Consider the following 20,208-nt stretch of genomic DNA (forward strand, 5'->3'; position numbering starts at 1 on the left):
CATCGCCGTGACGGGTATGTGACAGCGCAGTACATTAAAGAAGGGATGGTTGCATAAGAATTTGTGATTAATTTTGAAGAGTTTTTATTTTGACTAGGAAAATAAAGTAGGTATAGGGAGTAAAGACACAGATTTGAAGCATCAGTGCACTGTCATCTCTGAAAAGATTCGTATTATTGCCTTATATGTTAAGTTAAACACCACAACATCTGTCACTGATAGCGTAGATCATCTTACTTTTTAAAATTGCCTCTGTAGCCTATTTGTCCATACATTAATCTCCAGACATGATGTATAGAGAGGAGAAAGAAAGAGATACAACATCTGTAAGATTTATGTAATTCACTAAGGGACTATAGGAAACGACTAAGCTAATTACTGCTACTAGCGCTTTTTAATCTTCAGGGATTTACTACATGTTCGCAAAACATTATTCTAAGTCCTAAATCTGTGCGTGAATTATTTCATTCGCCTCACTGTAATTATTTTAGAATTGAAACTGATTACGCTGAACGTGAAAATGTTTCTCGTAAAGCAAGGGCCGTAATAAATGTAAATAAGGTTCTCATTATTATATAAAACACATAAGTATTTATTCCGTGTATAGAACAATATAATACAGTAACTAAGCAACATCATAATCACTAACGCCCGCAGGATTTTTTTCAACGGGTGGAGGGGAAGTCCGATATAGAATGTTTCGTTTTATTCCCTATATATATTAACAGTCATAACATTTATCATTGATAGCGTATATCGTCTTTCGCCACTGTAGCTTATTAGTCAGAACATTCATCTCCAGACATGATGTCGAGAGAATAGAAAGAAATAGATATGAACAGTGATGTAACTAATTTTACTGCGCCCTGGATCGATCGATCATCGATTTACTCATACTCCCCCGGGACCTCTGCCACAGGTATTTCACCTGCTGCGTTATATATATGGTTACATGTTAGAAGGGCCAAACAAAAGGGCAAAGACAGAAAGACCCGAGTCAAAAGGGCCCTGCGTCAAATGGGCCCGGGTTGAGATGGCCCCCTCGCTACAAAAGGGCCCGAGTCAAAAGATCTCCGCAACAACAGGGCACGAGTCAAAAGACCCTGCGTCAAACGGGCTCGGATCAAAAGGGCCCGAATCAAAACGTCCCTCATAAAAAGGACCCGGGTCGAAAGGTCTCCGCAACAAAAGGGCCCGAGTCAAAAGGCCCCGAATCAAAACGACCCTCATAAAAAGCCCGAGTCAAAAGGGACTCCGCTAGAAAAGAGCCAGAGTCAAACGACCCTGCGTCAAAAGGGACCGAGTCAAAAGTGGCCGAATCAAAACGCCCCTCATAAAAAGAGTCATAGTCAAAAGGAGCCCACGAGAAAAGGATCCGAGTCAAAGGCCCTGCGTCAAATGAGCCCGGGTCAAAAGGGGCTCTGCCACAAAAGGGTCCGTGTGAAAACGACCCCACATCAAAAGGTCCCGGGTCAACAGGTCTCCACAACATAAGTCCCGAGTCAAAAGGGCCCGAATCAAAACGCCCGTCATAAAAAGGAGCAGAGTCAAAAGGGGCCCCGCTACGAAAGGGCCCGAGTCAAACGGCCGTAAGTCAAAAGGTCGCGGATTAAAAAGTCCCTAGTCAAAAGGGGCCAAATCAAAATGCACCTCAAAAAGAGCCCGGGTCAAAAGGGTTCCACCACAAAGTTACCTGAGTCAAAAAACCCTGCGTCAAACGGACCCGGGTCAAATAAAGCCGGAGTCAAACGGCCCCGCGTCTAAAGGGCCCGGGTCGAAAGGTCTCCTCCACAAACGGGCCCGAGCCAGAAGGCCCGAATCAAAACGCCCCTCATCAAAAGGGCCATAGTCAAAAGAGTCTCCCGACAAAAGACCCGAGTCAAAAGGACCTGCATTAAACGCGCCTGTGTCGAAATGGGCCCCGCTACAAAAGGGCCCGAGTGAAATCGGCCCCACATCAAAAGGGACCTGTTCAAAAGGTCTCCACAACATAAGGGCCCGAATCAAAATGCCCCTCATAAAAAGGAGCCGAGTCCAAAGGGGTCCCCCTACTAAAGTGGCCGAGTCAAACGGCCGTGCGTCAAAAGGGTGCTGGTTTAAAGGGCTGGAGTCAAAAGGGGCCGACTCAAAACGCCCCTCATAAAAAGAACCCAAGTCAAAAGTGTTCCACGACAAAGGGACCCGAGTCAAAAGGCCCTGCGTCAAATGGACCCGGGTCAAATAAAGCCGGAGTCAAACGGGCCCGCGTCGAAAGGGCCCGGTCGAAATATTTCCTCAACAAACGGGCCCGAGACAGAAGGCCCGAATCAAAACGCCCCTCATCAAAAGGGCCCGGGTCGGAATGTCTCCGCAACAAAAGGGCCTGAGAATCGTTTGTTAACACAACGCAAAAATTTGAGATTTAGATAGCGATAATAAACATAACAATTATAATGATGTCTGCAGAATTTTTGTGTATACTGGTACGGAATGACAACCAACGTCAGTAACAGAGGCGACTCTTGAGGGAAGTGACATTGGTAAAAATTAACATTTTACGAACGCAATCCACAAGAAGTTAACTGCACAAATGTATGATGGAATTTCATTTACGGTGGAAAACATTAACGGTCTCAAAACAAAAGATCAATCAAAACTAGTGATGAGCGCAAGAGTCTTGGTCTTGCAGTTTTTGCAAGAGTCTTGCATGCAAGACCAAGACCAGGAATCCCGATGCAAGACCAAGACCAAAACCAAGGGGTGCAAGACCAAGACCAAGACCACACCTGCAAGACCAAGACCAAGACCAAGACTCTTGCGCAAGAGTCTTGCACAAGTACCGTTTCGGTGGTAGAGCAGTCACATGTGGTTATACGGTTCCCTGGTTGGATTCTAGCATGCGCCATGGAAACTTTTTAGTGGGCAAACACCGTGTGCGTGGGTTTTCTCGGTAGAGACCTGCATGGGCCGGGCCTTGCCCGAGACCCGAAGCCCGGCCCTACCCGCGGGCCGGGCTTGGGCGGGCCGATTCTATTATTTCTTTGAGTCGGGCCGGGCTTGGGCCGATTAATTGCAATTCTTTAACCCTCGAGAAGTCGCGCTGAAAAAGTAACGCGAGTAGTCGCGCGCGGTCAAATGGACCGAACGAACATAAGGTGTTGCAAAAATCGTTTTAAACAGTTTTCTTGTATTAGAAACGTAATTTTGTATATTTTCTGATTAAGAGGGAATAACATTTTTATTATTATAATAAGTTTTACAGTAATAACTATTAGAGAAACCTACAACTAGACATGTTATTTTTTTATTTCTCATTTGGAATAAAATGTTTTTGTCGTTACATATTTCTTTAGATAGATAGCTACGCACTGGTTTTATTGAAAATTCTAAACCTGATGATGATCTTTTGTTTTTGTCAACTTTGGTTCGTCTAAAATTAGAAATGCAATAGTAAATTAGTTAAAAATATACTATATAAACATAACAATAAAACAAAGCTTCACAGCGCATTTTACATTGAATTAGAGCTCAGTCGCAGCTTAGCGGTTAGCATACACGCCTTTGGCGTGGGACTGCCGGCTCGATTCCCGGTGGGACCTCATGTGGTTCGGATCCTTCGTTAAGCAGTAGGTCCACGTCTTACATAGCCTTGATGCTGAAAAGGGCGCTAAATTGAAATCAAATCAAATTTACATTGAATTATTTTAATGTCCTGTTATTTTGAAACTTCACCTATACAGCACTACATTAAATTATTTTAAGTTATCTTCAAATTTACACTGTCCTACACTTCGTCGTCGCTTATTTCGTCCCCTCTTGCTCTGACTACATTCGGGGAATCGCTGGTCATTTCTGGGTTTAAGGTCTTCAGATTCGCTCGCAGACTCCTCACTTGACCTTTCGTGTTCACTCATATATAAATATTCGTTATGATCTTCCTCAGACAAAGCTTCCACGAGATCATGTCGGCTGATTTATCCAAATAGTCAATCCCTAACATTTCCCTCCGTTGTTTTAAGCTGTTCAGTTCTAATTTTCTCTTTTCTCATACTTGGTATCAGTTTGTTAACTCTGTCGACCTCTCTTCCGTCCATTAAAATAATATTTATGTTTATAAAGCTTAAACACCTCCAAAGCAAAGGTCACGTGCAGAGCGAAACACTGAGAAAAAACATTACACGGTTAGTCGCGCGCGGTGGAAAGCACCGCAGAATCACTAAACAATCACTAGTACTTAAACTAAACAACGGATAACGGAGTGATTGAGCAGGAATGTTTGGGAAGGTGAGGGGCAAGATTAGCTAGACGGAGAAGTCTGTCGGACAAACAGAATGGACACACGATCGAAAATAATTTCCCTGTGGTGCTTTTGACCGCGGCGCGACTACTCGAGGGTTAATAATTATTGACATTCGTTAAACGATAATTAGAATAAAGGCAAACGTTGAAGAAGTGTGCCCGTGAAAAATGTTATAAAATGAAACTTCGAAAATTTATCGGGCCCGGGCCGGGCTTGGGTCAAGAATTTTAAAAAACTTATAGGGCCGGGCCGGGCTCGGGCCGAAAATCTCCAAAACGTTTCGGGTCCAGGCTGGGCCGCTCCTACATACATTCGGGCTGGATTGGGCTCGGGCCAAAAACTTCGGCCCGTGCAGGTCTCTATTTCTCGGTGTTTTGATGTTCCCTCCTACTTTCTTCAATCCACTATTTCATTCATTTCTCATGAATACCGTCTCCCTTAGCCCCAATGCATCGTGGGACGTTAAACTAGATATTTCGTTTCGTTTTAAAACATATTAGTGGTGTTTTTTTTCCAAAACTAAAGTGAAATGTAGTATTGAACATTGATGATACCGTACACCATAGGTGTCGACTACGTAGGTATGGCCTTGGCTCCCAGACTCAAGCATCCGTTGGGAATTTTTAATGTGTGCCCATAAAATTAATATCGAAATAACATTTTCATGACATTGAAAAAACTTAATACATGTAACCGCAAGTTTGATTTCATGGGCGGATGCTTATACGTTGAATAATTGTTTATCAATATAACTTTTAGCATCCTTAGGTATACGACACATCGAGGGTTGAGCGATATAACATTATCCTACAGCAATAAATCTATGTCATAAAATTGAAAGTGACTATTTTTGTGACTCCTAATCTCTTGAACCACCCAACCGATCTCGATCAAATTTTCAACACAGATGGAGTTTGAGCCTGGGAGTGTTTTCATCATTTCACTTTGACGGTAAGCTTAGGAAAGGGGAGAAGGGGGAGTTATATAATAATAAATAAAACTTAACAACTTCAACCAAACGAGTAATCTCGATCAAATTTTTAACATAGAGGAGGTTCAAGCCTGGAATGTTATATGTCAGTTCACTTTGGTGGTAGGACCTAGGGGGAGAAGAGCGAAAGGGTATATATATATATATATATATATATATATATATATATATATATATATATAACTTAATAACTCTTGAACCACCTGACCGAACTCGATCTTATTTTAAGATAGATGAGGATCGGGCCTGAGATGGTTTTTATCAAATCACTTTGATCTTGAAGTTTCGGGGAGAGGGAGAGGAAAGATATTTAAAAATGATGGAAAATGACCGACATTGAAATGGAATCTATAGTTTTGGGGACCGCTAAGGTAAACAATGATACTTCCGGTGCTGTTTAAATCAAAATTCAGCCCCGTAGCTTGGCGGAGGGGAGGGGAGATATATAAAAATGATCGAAAATGGCGAATATTAGTGTCGAATCCATAGTTTTCGAGGTCGCTGAGTTGAATACTGAGACTTCCTATACCATTTACGACCAAATTCAGCCTCGTAATTTGGGGAAGAGGGAGATGCATAATAATGATTAAAAATGACCAAATATTAGTGCCGAATCCATAGTTTCGTGGTCTCTGACACGAACAGTGACAGTTGTGATGCCGTTTAAATCCAAATTCAGCCCGGCAACTTGGGGAGGAGGAAGAGAGGGAAACATAAAAATAATCGAAGATGACCGATATTAGAGAGCGCTTTACTAATAGTAAAAAAAGTGATTGACTAACGATATATATATATATATATATATATATATATATATATATATATATATATATATATATATATATATATATATATATTATCATTATTATTATTATTATTTTAGTTTAACCCAACAAAGTAGATACTTGATGCTAGTAATCCATATTCACAAGTGAGACTTCAAATAACTTGGAGTTTGATGCCCTTATTTTGTATTTCTAATACAGGTCAACAGTATTTATATAAATTGAGTCTACACAAAAGACATAGACAGTTGAGTTGTTTTCAGTTTTCCCTCAAATTATTCTAAAATATTAAGAGGTTTGATTATAATAATTATTATTTTAATTTTCTTTCCCTCTTTTTTTTTTTGTCAATATTGCTAAACATATCATCATCATCATAGCTATTCTGCTATTATTGGCAGGTTATTTGCTTCAACAGACAAGGTTTGACGTTCGGTGGTCCTCAGCTGGTCTCTTCGTCTTGACGTGGCAATTTTCTGTTTCAATACCTTCCTTCAACTAGTCTGCTTCGCTCCCTCCCTCTTTTTCCTTCCACAATACTCTCTAGCACGTCCCTTGTAATACAGTTCCTCATCAGCCAATATATTAAACAGTTCCCTTTCCCCCTCTTAACAATATCTAAAATTCTTCTTTTTTTCTCCTACTGCTAATATTTCTAACACATTCGTTTTCGTTCAACACGGCTAATTCTCTCCTTTTTTCTCCATGCCCATGTTTCGAAAGTCTGCAATTTTTTCATCGCTTTTGCGTAATGTGAATGTGTCTGCCCCATGGAAATGAAATGAAATCTTTGAGTTTTACGTCCCACGGTTATGCCGGTTAGGCTAATGGAGACGGTGATAATGAGTGATGAATGAAATGGTGGAATGAAGAAAGTGGGAGGAAACGGGAGAACCCCGAGAAAACCCACGCACACGGCGTTTGTCCACCACAAAGTTAACTTGGCGGGGGCTGGGATCGTACCCGGGACCTCAAGCACCAGAGGTGAACGCTCTACCACTGAGCCACCGCGGCCCCCTCTGCCCATGGAGTACATATTGGAATCAGTAAAACAAAAATTCAATATTTAATTGGAAGTTTGTTTAATACAAGAATTAGCTAATCGTGGTTGGAAAGAAAAATCTGACGCCTTTAGAGTGTAAAAATAATTTTGCAATTCATGGTATTTCAATAATCTGTGCCGTCTGATTTTCTTTCATGCGAAACAGGGGTAGCCTCCTCAGTTTGGGAACCAGTGGAATGTTGGATCTGTTAAAAAATATATATATAAACAGATTACGAAACCCTGTGATTTAGGCATATCTTATAAGTAGTGAAGCATGGACACCCATTAAAAAAAAATAAAGGTCATAACCTATGTTGTACGCTATCATACTTACACGACGTTAAATTATATTACATTTAGAAACATACATTGTATTTCCTTTACTACTGGTGCTTTGTAGAGTTTATTATCCCTTATATCCATAGTAAAATTTACCTATGAAAAGCTTGAGATTTCTTAAATGCAAAGAGCTCCTCCGTGGCTAAGCGGTTAGCGTACGCGCCTTTGGCGTGGGTGGCCCGGGTTCGATTCCCGGCGGGAGCTCATGTGGTTCGGATTCCACGTTAATCAGTAGGTCCACGTCTCATATAGCCTCGCTGCTAAAAGGGACGCTAAACTAAAATCAACTCAACTCAACTCTTAAATGCAAGACTTGCAAGACTCCTGCATGCAAGACCAAGACCAAGACCAAGGGTTCCAGTGCAAGACCAAGACTCGATGTGCAAGACCAAGACCAAGGCTCGATGTGCAAGACCAAGACCAAGACCTTGCGTTGAGTTGAGTTGATTTTAGTTTAGCGTCCCTTTCAGCAGCGAGGCTATATGAGACGTGGACCTACTGATTAACGTGGAATCCGAACCACATGAGCTCCCGCCGGGAATCGAACCCGGGTCTCCCACGCCAAAGGCGCGTACGCTAACCGCTTAGCCACGGAGGAGCTCAGACCAAGACCTTGCATTTGCTCATCACTAAACAAAACACATCAATCACTTTTTGTTCATTGTTATGCATATTGTGATTATTATTATTATTATTATTATTATTATTATTATTATTATTATTATTATTATTATTATTATTATTATTATTTTACTTTTATTATTATTACCATTTTTATTAATAATAATATGCAAGGTCAGTGGTAGCCCATGCCTTCAAACCAGTATACGCCACTGTTTGAAACTATGAAGTCTACATTAACATAGGTCGTCTTTCGATCATTTTATGTTCCAAGGTGTGCATGGGTGTCTTACCCCTTCCCCCAAAGCATGAAAAGCAAACACAGCCAGGGGCAGAGAGAGACACACACACAGAACACATAGCTCGCTGTGTACCTGCAAGAGACCTATGGGTAACTATAGTTGCCCTCTTGTTACAAGGTGTTGAGTCAGGTAGTATCAAGGTCAGTTCCTGCAGTTGAACACGAAGTTGACTGTTAGAAAACAGAAGCATATAACTAGTCTCATCTGTTTACTTTTCACGAATATTTTTCACCTTCATGTGTACAGATCACGTCTGGCGTACATTTAAAAGGCATGCTGTGTCAAGTATATATTCCCAAAAAGATATGAGTACTCAAAAGGCAAAAGCCTGTAGCTACTTTTGTTTTTCTTTTTCTATTAGCGTGGAAGCGTTGTTTCAACATCCTTCTTGCGGGAGCTCATGTGGTTCGGATTCCACGTTAATCAGTAGGTCCACGTCTCATATAGCCTCGTTGCTGAACGGGACGTTAAACTCAAAATCAACTCAACTCAACATCCTTCTTGTAGCTTGCTTAGCACTTTCACTTCATCTTTTTAGTTGAGCTTTCGGCTATGAATACTAGGGATGGCCACATTTTTTCGAAAAATACTTTTTCGAAAAATGAATTTTTCAAAAACGATTTTTTTTCGAAAAAACGAAAACGAAATTTTTCCGAAAACCGGAAAACGAAAACTACCGAAAAACGGAAAACGGATAATTTTTGTAAAACAAACTGAGTTTATTTCATTTGTTAGTACTTCCAAACTATAGTATACTATGCATACGTATAGGAAGTCTTATAGAATGGCTATGTTCATCTGTCTGCCTATCCATCCGTTCGTCTGTCAGCTGGTATCAGAGCAAGAGCGGCAAGAAATAGCGAGAAGCATACATGTAAGTTTGCAACACGAATAGATTCATCTAATGCATTTGACTTTTATTTAATAATCCAGAAGTGGTAGAGATCTATCGCTTTCTGCTACATTGTTGATCAACACAGAACACAAACGGTAACATATAGAAAGACGCGATTTTCCAGAACCAATTCAGTGTCCCAAGAATATATTCAATGTTCGCCCTTATTACACTTGCAGCTTAAGCTATGCATACAGTCATGGTCATAAGTATTCGTACACTGCAAACGTTGAAGAAAAGACACACATTTCTGCCATTAAGTAAATAATTAGACGCATGTGTTGTGCGAGACATATGCTTCATTCAGCAAAGAATATTCACAAAATAAACGGAAAACAAAACATAGATTGATTTGCTACAACAATGAAAGGAAACAAACAATATGCACTGTGTGTTGGACAAAGTATTCGTACAGCAAACGAAAAGTTCTCTGGTTATGAATGACAAACGTAAATATCTTACCTTAATACTTCGTATTCATGCCTCGCTTTCGAATAATCTCCCTCAATCTATTGGGCATTGAATGAACAAGAGACGTAGTGGTTTCACGTGTAATATTCTGCCACTCTTGCAAAAGTATCTCTTTCAGTCTAGTTTTATTAGTTATTTCATGTTTTCGTATGCGCGTTTCCAATTCACTCCACAAATGCTCAATGGGGTTCAGGTCTGGGGACTGCGCTGGGGGTTTTCAGGGTGTGGTATAGTAACCACATACGCACAAGCTCGGCGGTATGTTTTGGGTCGTTGTCCTGTTGGAAGTAATAATCTTGTCCAAGACCCAATTTATCCACACTCTTCTGTAAATTTCGTTTGAGGATGTCTAAATATACATAGTTATCCATCGTTCCGTCAATAAATAAAAGCTCTCCAACGACTGCGGTAGACATACAGCCCCAGACCATAACCCCTCCAGCACCATGCTTAACTGTCGCTTGTATATTCTGAACCTCAAGCTCATTATTGGGTCTTCTCCACACTAAAATTCTGCCATCATTGTGAAAAATATTAAATTTACTTTCATCTGTAAACAATACCTTATCCCAAAAGCCTGTACTTTTACTTACATCTCCTGTGCAAACGTTAAGCCCATTTCCTGATTTTCTTATTGATGAATGGTTTTCGTCTCGGTACCCGCGCTCTGTACCCAGCTCGATTGAAAAGTCGCCGAATAGTTCGTGAGGACACTTGTTTCCCGAAGTGTTCATCTACATATACCGCTTTCGCTGACGATGACACTTTCGGGGTTTGTTCATAATTCTCAACACTACCCGTGTTTCCCTCGTAGTGAGCTTTTGTGAACGACCCACCCTTTCACTGTTTATGTATATTGTTTTCTCTTTATATCGGTCTAACATACACTGTACATTCGAACGACTTCTGTCCACCATTTCTGCGATTTGTGAATACGATTTGTTCTTCTGAAATAGTGATAGAATCAGTTTCCTTTCCTCGGGTCTGGTTTCTTTCCTTTTCCGCCCCATTATCTCTTTCTAGGTTACAGCGAACACCACCTCACACTTCACCTGACACTCCGAACGTCTCAGTAATGACTATCTAGTCTCTGCCTGCTGGTACTAGTGATTTGATGGTACTTGTCTAGTATTATTCTGCGGTGTACGAATACATATGTCCAGGCAAATATCGCTCTGCCCGTGCATTTCCTTTATTTGTACATTCCATAGTAAGGATATTTCTACGAATTCGTGTTGCGTCTACTCTTCCAACTGCAGGGACATGTCTGTGTTGGAGACGTAACTCTCTCATTCACCATTTGCCTGTCAATGCATTGTTAATTGCGGCACAGGTGCTGTATGAATACTTATGTCCAGTACTGTAAGTGTCGAAAATCTTGAGAATGGCTTTGTCCGTCTGTCTGTCGAGAGGTGTCAGAGCAAAACAGTAACAAATATTGAGAAGTCGTTTCTTGCGGTCGATTTAGAGCCCCTAAAATAGGTTCGATCTCCTAAATTAACCCTCCATTTAAAACCGTAAGTGGTTCTAATACCATTTTTGGTTTCAATTTGTATCGCTATAGAACGAAAATCGTAATAGATAGCGAGAAGCGATTTGTTGCAAACAATTTAGCGTCTTAGACAACATACAACTATCCACAACATTTAATCAAAACCAGAAATTGTTTATATTTACTATTATTTCCGGTTTTAATACTGAATTACGAGATATCGAGATGTAGATTTTGGCAATCGATTCAACTACCTAGAAATAGCTGTACCTTTTCCATTAATCCTCTATTCAGATCGGAAGTTGTTTAAAATAATCATTTTCGGTTTAACATTGATCGATATAGAACAAAAATGGTAATAGATAGCCACAAGTGTTTTTTTTTAAAAAAAAACGAATCTATACAGCGTCTCAAGAGTATATAAGCTATATATCATCTCAACGCACAATACTATCGAAATTGAAAATGGCTGAATTTACTAGTATATTCAATAGGGATTCAATACGGATTTTTATAAAGCAAAAGATTGAAGAAATAGTGATGCGGTTTTTCGCGATCGACTAAGCGTTCTAAGAATAGACTCTACCTTTTCCCTTGATCTCTATTCACACCAGAAGTGGTTCAAATTAACGATTACAAGTTTCAACATTAATCGCCACAGAAGAAAATTGGTAATAAATAGCGACAAGTGGTTCATCTACAATCGATTCAGGTTCTCAAGAGGAAATACAATTACAATCCACAACACTCCACAAAGGCAGAAATGGTTGAAGGTTATTACTATTTTGATTTTATAGGTAATACTAATTTCCATAGAGCAAAATCGGTCAGAGATATCGAGATGCATTTTTTAAAATTAATCCAGCATCCCAAGAATAGATTCCACCTTCTTCGTTAACACTTTATTTGAACCGAAAGTGTTCAAATTAACCATTTCCGGTGTTAACACTTGTCGCGATAAAACAAAATTGTAATAGATAGCGACAAGCAATTTTCTGGAATCAATTCAGGGTTTTAAGAGAACATATCTTCATAACCTGCACCACTCTTCTGAAACGGAAATGCTTGATATTTACTACTACTTTCGGTTCCAATACTTATATGCATAGAACAATAACTATAAAAGATATCGAGAAGTTCTCTGAAATCGATTCAGCGTCCTAAAAATAGATTCCGTCTCCTCCCTTAACCCTCTATTCAAGCCGAAAGTGGTTCAAATTAGCCATTTCTGCTTTCAATCTTTATCGCCATAGAACAAAAACGATAAGTGATAGCTAATAATGGCTTTTTGATATGGATTCAGCATCCGAGGAACAGATTCTATCTTTGATTTTATTAACCTATTCCAACCAAGAGTTTTAGTTGTGCTACTTGTTGTACTGAAGTTTTGAATATTCAATTCGCATGGATTGCAAGTCTGCCTCAGTTTTACACTGTGAAACGAATCTCATTTGTTTCTCTACAAAAACAGGAAAAAATGTATCACAATCAGGGGGGATCCAGGGGTCGATCGCCCCCCAGAAGAGAACACTCCTATATTATATATAAATAAAACCCATCCCAGAGTTGGAGCTCGTAAAAATAGCTCTAAGTAGCAGTATTACAACCCCCCCCCAGAAGTCCGTCCTGGATCCGCCCCTGATCACAACCCCCGGTTTCAGTATTGATCATCATAGAGCAAGCGAGAAGCATGAATTCAGTACCTTCGCAATAGACTATGTCCAAGTTTTATCCTGTGGTAGAAATTTACTACTACTTCTAATTTCAATAGTGATCACCATAGAGCAAAACTAATAAGAGATAATGAGATATGTTTATATATATGAATCCAGGATTCGAAGATTGTCATATCGATCGCTATCCCTCTATGTAAACCGGAAATAGTGAGAAACTACCATTTCCGATTTCATAGTAAAGAAAAGGCGATAACCGGAAGCAGTTTTTGATATGGATTCTATGCCACAATGGTAGTTTCCATCTCTAAGTTTAATGCAACCGAAAGTGATAAATACTTACTATATCTCTGGTTACAATCTTTCTTTCTCATAGAACGAGAGAAGTACTAGGAAGCGACAAACGTTTCTTTTCAATATATAATTTTATAATTCCAAGAAAAGATTTCAAGCCCTGCAACTGGTCTAGTGGCTAGCGCGTATTCCTTTGATGCACAGGGTCCCGAGTGGGAAAACATTGAACGTGTTATGGTGGTTCAGATTCCACTTTATAATGTAGGTCCAAGTCTTGTATAGTCTAGCTCGATTCTGAAAAGGGACGCTAAACTTCAACAAACAACCAAATAAAAAATATTTCATCTTAGTAGTATTCTTCTACTGAAGTTAGTAGCAGTAAAAACTAATACGAAAACGAAGACCTACCTATTTAAAATTTGAATTCTCGTTTGATGAGATTATTATAGTCAGATACTTAGTTCTTTGTCTTACCGTATATAAAACATCTTTAGAACAAATAAACCATTCAATAGTATTTTGTTAGTATTAAATTGCCTATTTTTGAAAGCAATCAAATTGTTTTTGATACTGACTTAATTAGTTATAGAAAATAAGATAAATGAATGGGGGATCTTAGTGAGAAGTCTTTAGTATCAGTACATATAATCACTTCATGTTTCATATTTTGTTAAAATCAATTGTTAAAAGTCAATTTATTACAGAGTTGCCTGATACTATCACAATCAGTTTATACAGCATCCTTCTATTTGGTAATTTATTAGTCTTTTTTTTACATTATAAAATATAATGTCGGGCTAATTGCTGTATCGCCGGACTAATTTTAGGAAATTTACCGGGTCAATTGGAGAATTTATTTAAGTTTATGAGGAAGAGTGATTGAAAGTCAGGTAAGGGGAATAGCAAAAGCTCTGATAGTGATTGCATTTGCTGGTTGTTTTTGATGTTGTAAGCGGCACTGTATGTGGAGACGGATGGACTATTTCGCGGAGAGGTACACTTGTTTTACTATACGAATCCATAGATTGTAAAATGTATAGATAAATTTGAGCAAATCTTTAATTTTCCCATTTCATGTCGAGAACAGAAACCAACAAACCCCTGTGGGGCTTCTAATCCGTTCCTACTACTATCACTACCCCTACTCCTACTCCTCCTCCTACTACTACTGCTACTCCTACTTATACTATGGATCCGTATAGTAAACCTACGCACCTAATAACATAATCTAACGTAACTTAATGTAATCCAACCAAATATAACCGAATGCAGTATATTTTGTTCCAGTTTTTCGATTTTCAAATTGATCCGGCGATTCAGCAGTAATGCCATATTGTCGATGACACATTAATAATCACTAGTAAATAATTATTTTTTAATATTCTGTAAAATATAAATTTTACACTGTTTACCTTTGTGAATTATTATTTCTAATTTATATCCCTCAAGAACCGAGAACCAAGGGTCTGTGGATCACAATATTTCATGCTGAGCTCGCAACACGTACTAGACTTGTTAAAGTCTATGACCATATCAACTTTGGCCAATATCGGATGAGATTAACGCGTTTTAATGAAATTTATTCATTTAACTAAGTTCAAGTCCAAATTTTCTGAACAGTATTTTGAGAAAAAATACTGCTACAGGCTAGTCAGAGCATCAATGCAACTCTGTACTGTCAACAGTTGAGCCGTGTTCAAAAAAAAAAAAAAAAAAAGACTCTGGAGCCAGCACTTCTGAATCGCAAAGGGGTCCTCCTCTTACAGGACAAAGCTAAGCCCCACGTGGCTAGGATAACCCGGGACACCATTCTACACTTTGGATGGGAAACATTATTGCATCCGCCATACTCCCCGGACATTGCACCGTCCGATTACCACCTGTTCCATTCCTTGGACAATCAGCTTAGAGGACACTAGTTGAAATCCCTAGTAGAGGTGCAAAATGCACTTGATACCTTTTTCAATTCACGGCCCACCAAGTTCTACCGCGATGGAATACATGGCCTTCCAAAACGTTGGCAGAAGGAGACTATTTTTGATCTTCCAGGTATGTCTTAGGTTAAATATCGATGTTTGAAGGTGTTGGGTGAAAAAGCGACAGATCTTTCTTGGTTACCTTTATAGTTACTAAGCTCGTCAAGATCTACCACCTTACCAAGTTTGGTAAAAATTGGATGAGTTCCATCTTTCGCGCTTTAATGAAATTTCTTGATTTCACTAATTCCAAACCTAACATTGATAGCTAATAACTCAGGAACAAAAAGTCTGCACATCATAATATTTTATATGAGCTTCCATGCATACCAAGCTTGTCAATATTTACGATCCTACCAACTTTAGTCAAGATCATTTGAGTTTAATCAAATGCAACTTGGTGAAATTTCTTGATATCACTAACTTAAAACACAAATTTGATTAGCAATAACTCGGGAACCATAGTCCCAAACACCATAATATTTAACATGTGTACTAAATACATTGCAGTCCATAACCATACTAATTTTGGTCGTGATTGGATGAGTTTCGTCAATAGTAGCACTACACACTATCCTTTCATTAGATCGAGCTCCTCCGTGGCTTAGCGGTTAGCGTACGCGCCTTTGCCGTGTTAGACCCGCGTTCGATTCCCGGCGGGAGCTCATGTGGTTCGGATTCCACGTTAATCAATGAAATGAAATGAAATCTTTGAGTTTTACGTCCCACGGTTATGCCGGTTAGGCTAAAGGAGACGGTGATGATGAGAGATGAATGAAAATGGTGGAATGAAGAAAGTGGGAGAAAACGGGAGAACCCCGAGAAAACCCACGAGCACGGTGTTTGTCCACCACAAAGTTCACTTGGCGGAGGCTGGGATCGAACCCTGGACCCCAAGCACCAGAGGTGAACGTCCACGTTAATCAGTAGGTCCACGTCTCATATAGCCTCGCTGCTGAACGGGACGTTAAACTCAAAATCAATTCAACATTTCATTAGATCCAAATCCAAGGAGCACGATAGCTCAGTGTTAGAACGCTTACCTCTTGTGCATTTGATCCCAGACCAAGTAAGTTCGTGGCAGACAACATCGTGTCCGTGTATTTTCCCCGGGTACTCCCATTTCCTCCCACATTATCATTCCACGAATTCCGAAAACTTTTCAAGAAACGAAAAATCATCAAAAAATGGAAAACGAATTTTTCGAAAAAAATCTTTTCGAAAAAACGAAAAACGATTTTTTTCGAAAAACGAAAAATCTTTCGAAAAAACGGAAAACAAATTTTTTCGAAAAATGAAAGACGAAAAAATTTCCGAAAAACGAAAGACATTTTTTTTCGAAAAACGAACAAAAAAACGAGAAATGAAATTTCCGAAAATCAGATTTTTTAAAAAGGCCATCCCTAATGAATACCACCGCGACAAGTCGTGGTTCTTATGATAGTGGCGTATTTTCGTCCGGAGAAATTATGGAAATAATAAATAATGTAGACTCCGATGCTTTTGAAACGGACGATGAATGTAGTTTGTACGAAGATTCTAGCATCAATTTATGTGACACACATACCTCTTTTCATATAACATCGCTGTTTGATAACGTTAAACTCTAAATCAAAACTCAACACATACCTCTTTCTATTTAAAAATATTGTGTGTTATACAATATTCGGAATTCAAGATGGCTGCCATGATGTGCACTAAATCATTTATGTCGTTATTATTGTTCTGTCCCAATACTTTTCAGTAACCCTGTATACAGATCCACATGTCTTCTCACAGCAAAATTAATCTAATGTTTTCCACAGAATATTTTTCATACTAATATGTATTTTTATACTTTGATCCAGGAGTAGAAATGGAATTCTAGAAGTAAGGGAAAAGTCAGCAATAGATAAAGTTTGATTGAGCTATGTCACGAGAATACAAACTCAGAAAGACGGTAGTTAGGGGCGGACTGGCCAGGGCCCTTAGGTCGCAATCGCGGCCTAGGCCCTCTAAGAAAACAATGAAAGAATAAAGAAAGAAAGAGAAAGAAAAGCTAAAACAAAAGAGAGCTAAATAATTCGGTAGCTCAGTGTTATTATGCTACCAACACACACTCCTCTTCCACCCTTCCATCAATCAGTAAGTTATCTTTTTTAATAGGGTCCTTTCGTTACTAGATTTGTGGCTAGGTCCATCTTTCACTATGGTCTTTTATTATCAGAAACTGTGATTTAGTTTGTACCTGGGACCTTGGGCCCTTCTTTCAATATATTGGACAGTTGGGTCCTTCTTTCATTACATTGAGAAGTTGGAGCCCTGGGCCCTTTATTCATTATATTGGGCAGTTGGGGCCCTTCTTTCATTTCATTGAGCAGTTGCGGTCCTAGGCATGTTTTTCATCATGTTGAGCTGTTGGGACCTGGGACCTTTTTTCATAATGTAGGGTAGTTGCATCCCTTTCACGGTTGAAGACTGGTGCCTGGTTTGTAGCTGGGTTCATATTTAACCACAGGCTGGTTGGTTCTTTATGGATGTTAATACACCTTGTAGGTCTATATTTGATAATTCAAAAATGGGAAAACAACGCATTTTTAAAAATTTATTTTCTATCAAAAAGTTTACAAAATAACAGGAGAAAACAGTGGAAGACGCCAAGAAAGCGGGCATTTCAACATAATGGTTGATTCTATCCAAGATGTTTCAGGGCTTAATCAGCTGGCTATAGTAATTCTCTGCGTTATAAACGGTCAAGTATTTGAGCGGCTGTTAGTAGTTGTCGTAAACAGCTTGGGCGTCTCTGGCAGGGGGACGATGGGGACGCGTCCCTCCAATATTTTGAAGTACAAATTATTCAATATTTTGTTCTAATTTAATTTATTTACTAACGGCAGAATAACATATAAATGATAATAATTATATTTATTTGTCATATAATATTCAGGCTGTGTAACAGAGTTCTTCATATGCCTCACGGGGTCCGTGAAGGTAAGCAGAAATGTAACAAATGGAATTAAAGATAATAAACAGGTTGGGCTAGATAGTACCATTTAAATAACTTTCTTTGATGTCCTCCCCAAATTGTATATGCCAGAGACGCCAGTGGTAAACAATGACACTACAAGACAAGTAACTTATAATGAAATCAAAAGAGTACTTTGTGACAAAAATGTTTTGATGCTTGTGATGATATTGTAAGTTGCTTTTTTGATGGAGCTGCTAACTTCAGTGGATGCTATTAAGGAGTTAAAGCATTACTGGAGAAGGATAATCCTGAAATCATTTACACCCAATGCATGGCTTATGCTCTTAATTTCGTTATGACAAATTCGACTGAGTAGATACCTGAAGCTGCAAATTTATTTGAAACCAGTGCCATGTTCTGTCTGAATACTACAAAAGAAAGGATGTTTGTAAGAAAATGATTGATGCAAGCCACGAGGGACATGACAGACTACGAAAAGTTCAACAAGTTGGTACAACACGATGATGGAGCAGAAACAAGGCACTGAATGCAGTAGTGGACACTAATGAGTTTCGCTACGAAACATGAAACCAAGACGAGGATGACTGTCTATCATCAAGATTTCTTTCATTTTTATTGTTCCTCAGTGATGATGTACAGAACAGGGGTTTTAATGCGAAATGAAAATTTTAAGCTAAACTTTGCTGAATAAATGGGCAGAATTTAACACTGTAATGAGGACTTCTATGTTTCAGGACTTATTTACGGAAACGGAGCCTGTTTCAAAATACCTGCAGTCTCACGGATTGGACTATCTTACTACCTGGAGATTTCTAGACAATTTGCAGCAGCAGCTTCAGAAGAAAATAGAGGCAAAAGATGTCTGTTTAATGCTTTACGAAAACACAAAAATATTTTGTGTGAAAATAAATCAACAGCTTGCGCAATCTGGTGTAGAGATAGCAATGGAAAAAACTTTTTGCACAGAAGAATCTTAAAGAAAAAGAAAATGCCAGGAGTGCAGATGAACTGGAAAAGAACTTAAATATAAGTGAAAATGATTTATTCAGAATAAAAAAACTTCAACGAAAATTCTGAATACAGCTGTTACATGTGTCAGTGATAGATTTCAGCAGCCGAAAGAATTCCAAATACTGGAACCTAAGGACTTTTCAGAAATCAAGAAGAATGGTGTATCTGCAAGAGCTTTCAGAGTTCTTCCGAAAAAAAAACTAAATATAAAACAGGAGAAAATATACAAAGAGCTCCAGCAGTTCTCTGTCGTGTATTTCCCTGTCACAAAACGTTCTCGTTTTTGATGATCCTGAAGAGAATGATGCCCTGAATCCGTAGAAGATGATGATGATTATGCATCTGAGCATGCTATGGAAGATGGAACATCTTTGGACGGGATTCACGGTAAGAGTGATAATGATGCTGCAAACACCTTGTATAAAAATTGTTTGTCATGTGCAGGGGAAATTTTGCACCAATTTCCGTCAGTCTAGTTGCTTTAATAATTTATACATTGTATACAAACATGCGTTGTCTCTACCATGCACACAAGTGACATGTGGAAGGTGCTTCTCAAAGTTAAAGTTAGAGTAAACAAATCTCAGAGCTAGTTTGTGTGAAGACATTTGGACACATTTTTGCTAATGAATATGGAAAGAGACATGTTAAATTTAGTGTCTGTGAACGAAGTTATTCAGAAACTCCGCGATTCATAAGCTGAACTGCAAAGAATCTTAACTTTTTAAAATTATTAGTTGTTTCGTGGTTCAGCAGTGTTTATCATTTTCAGTAAAATTGTCGTGTTCATTCCACAGTCAAAAGTTATTATTAGTTGTTTAGTGTTACAATTTTTAGTAAGCTGCCCTGTTCATTCCATAGTAAAAGTTATTCGCTATTATTTTTTTAGTGTTTCAGCTACTATACAGAGTGTCTCAAAAGTCCCGTGACATACGGTAACTCTCTTATTATCAGAGTTACAACAAAATATAGGCGGGGAAACGGTCTCCAAATATGATGTTTTCAATCTAAAGTGAAAGAATTTTTCAAATCGGACAAGCCGTTTGGGCTGTACACTATATGCGCC

Source organism: Thermobia domestica, chromosome 13 (assembly GCF_964235325.1).
Source record: "Thermobia domestica chromosome 13, izTheDome1.hap1.1, whole genome shotgun sequence".
Lineage (NCBI taxonomy): Eukaryota > Metazoa > Arthropoda > Insecta > Zygentoma > Lepismatidae > Thermobia > Thermobia domestica.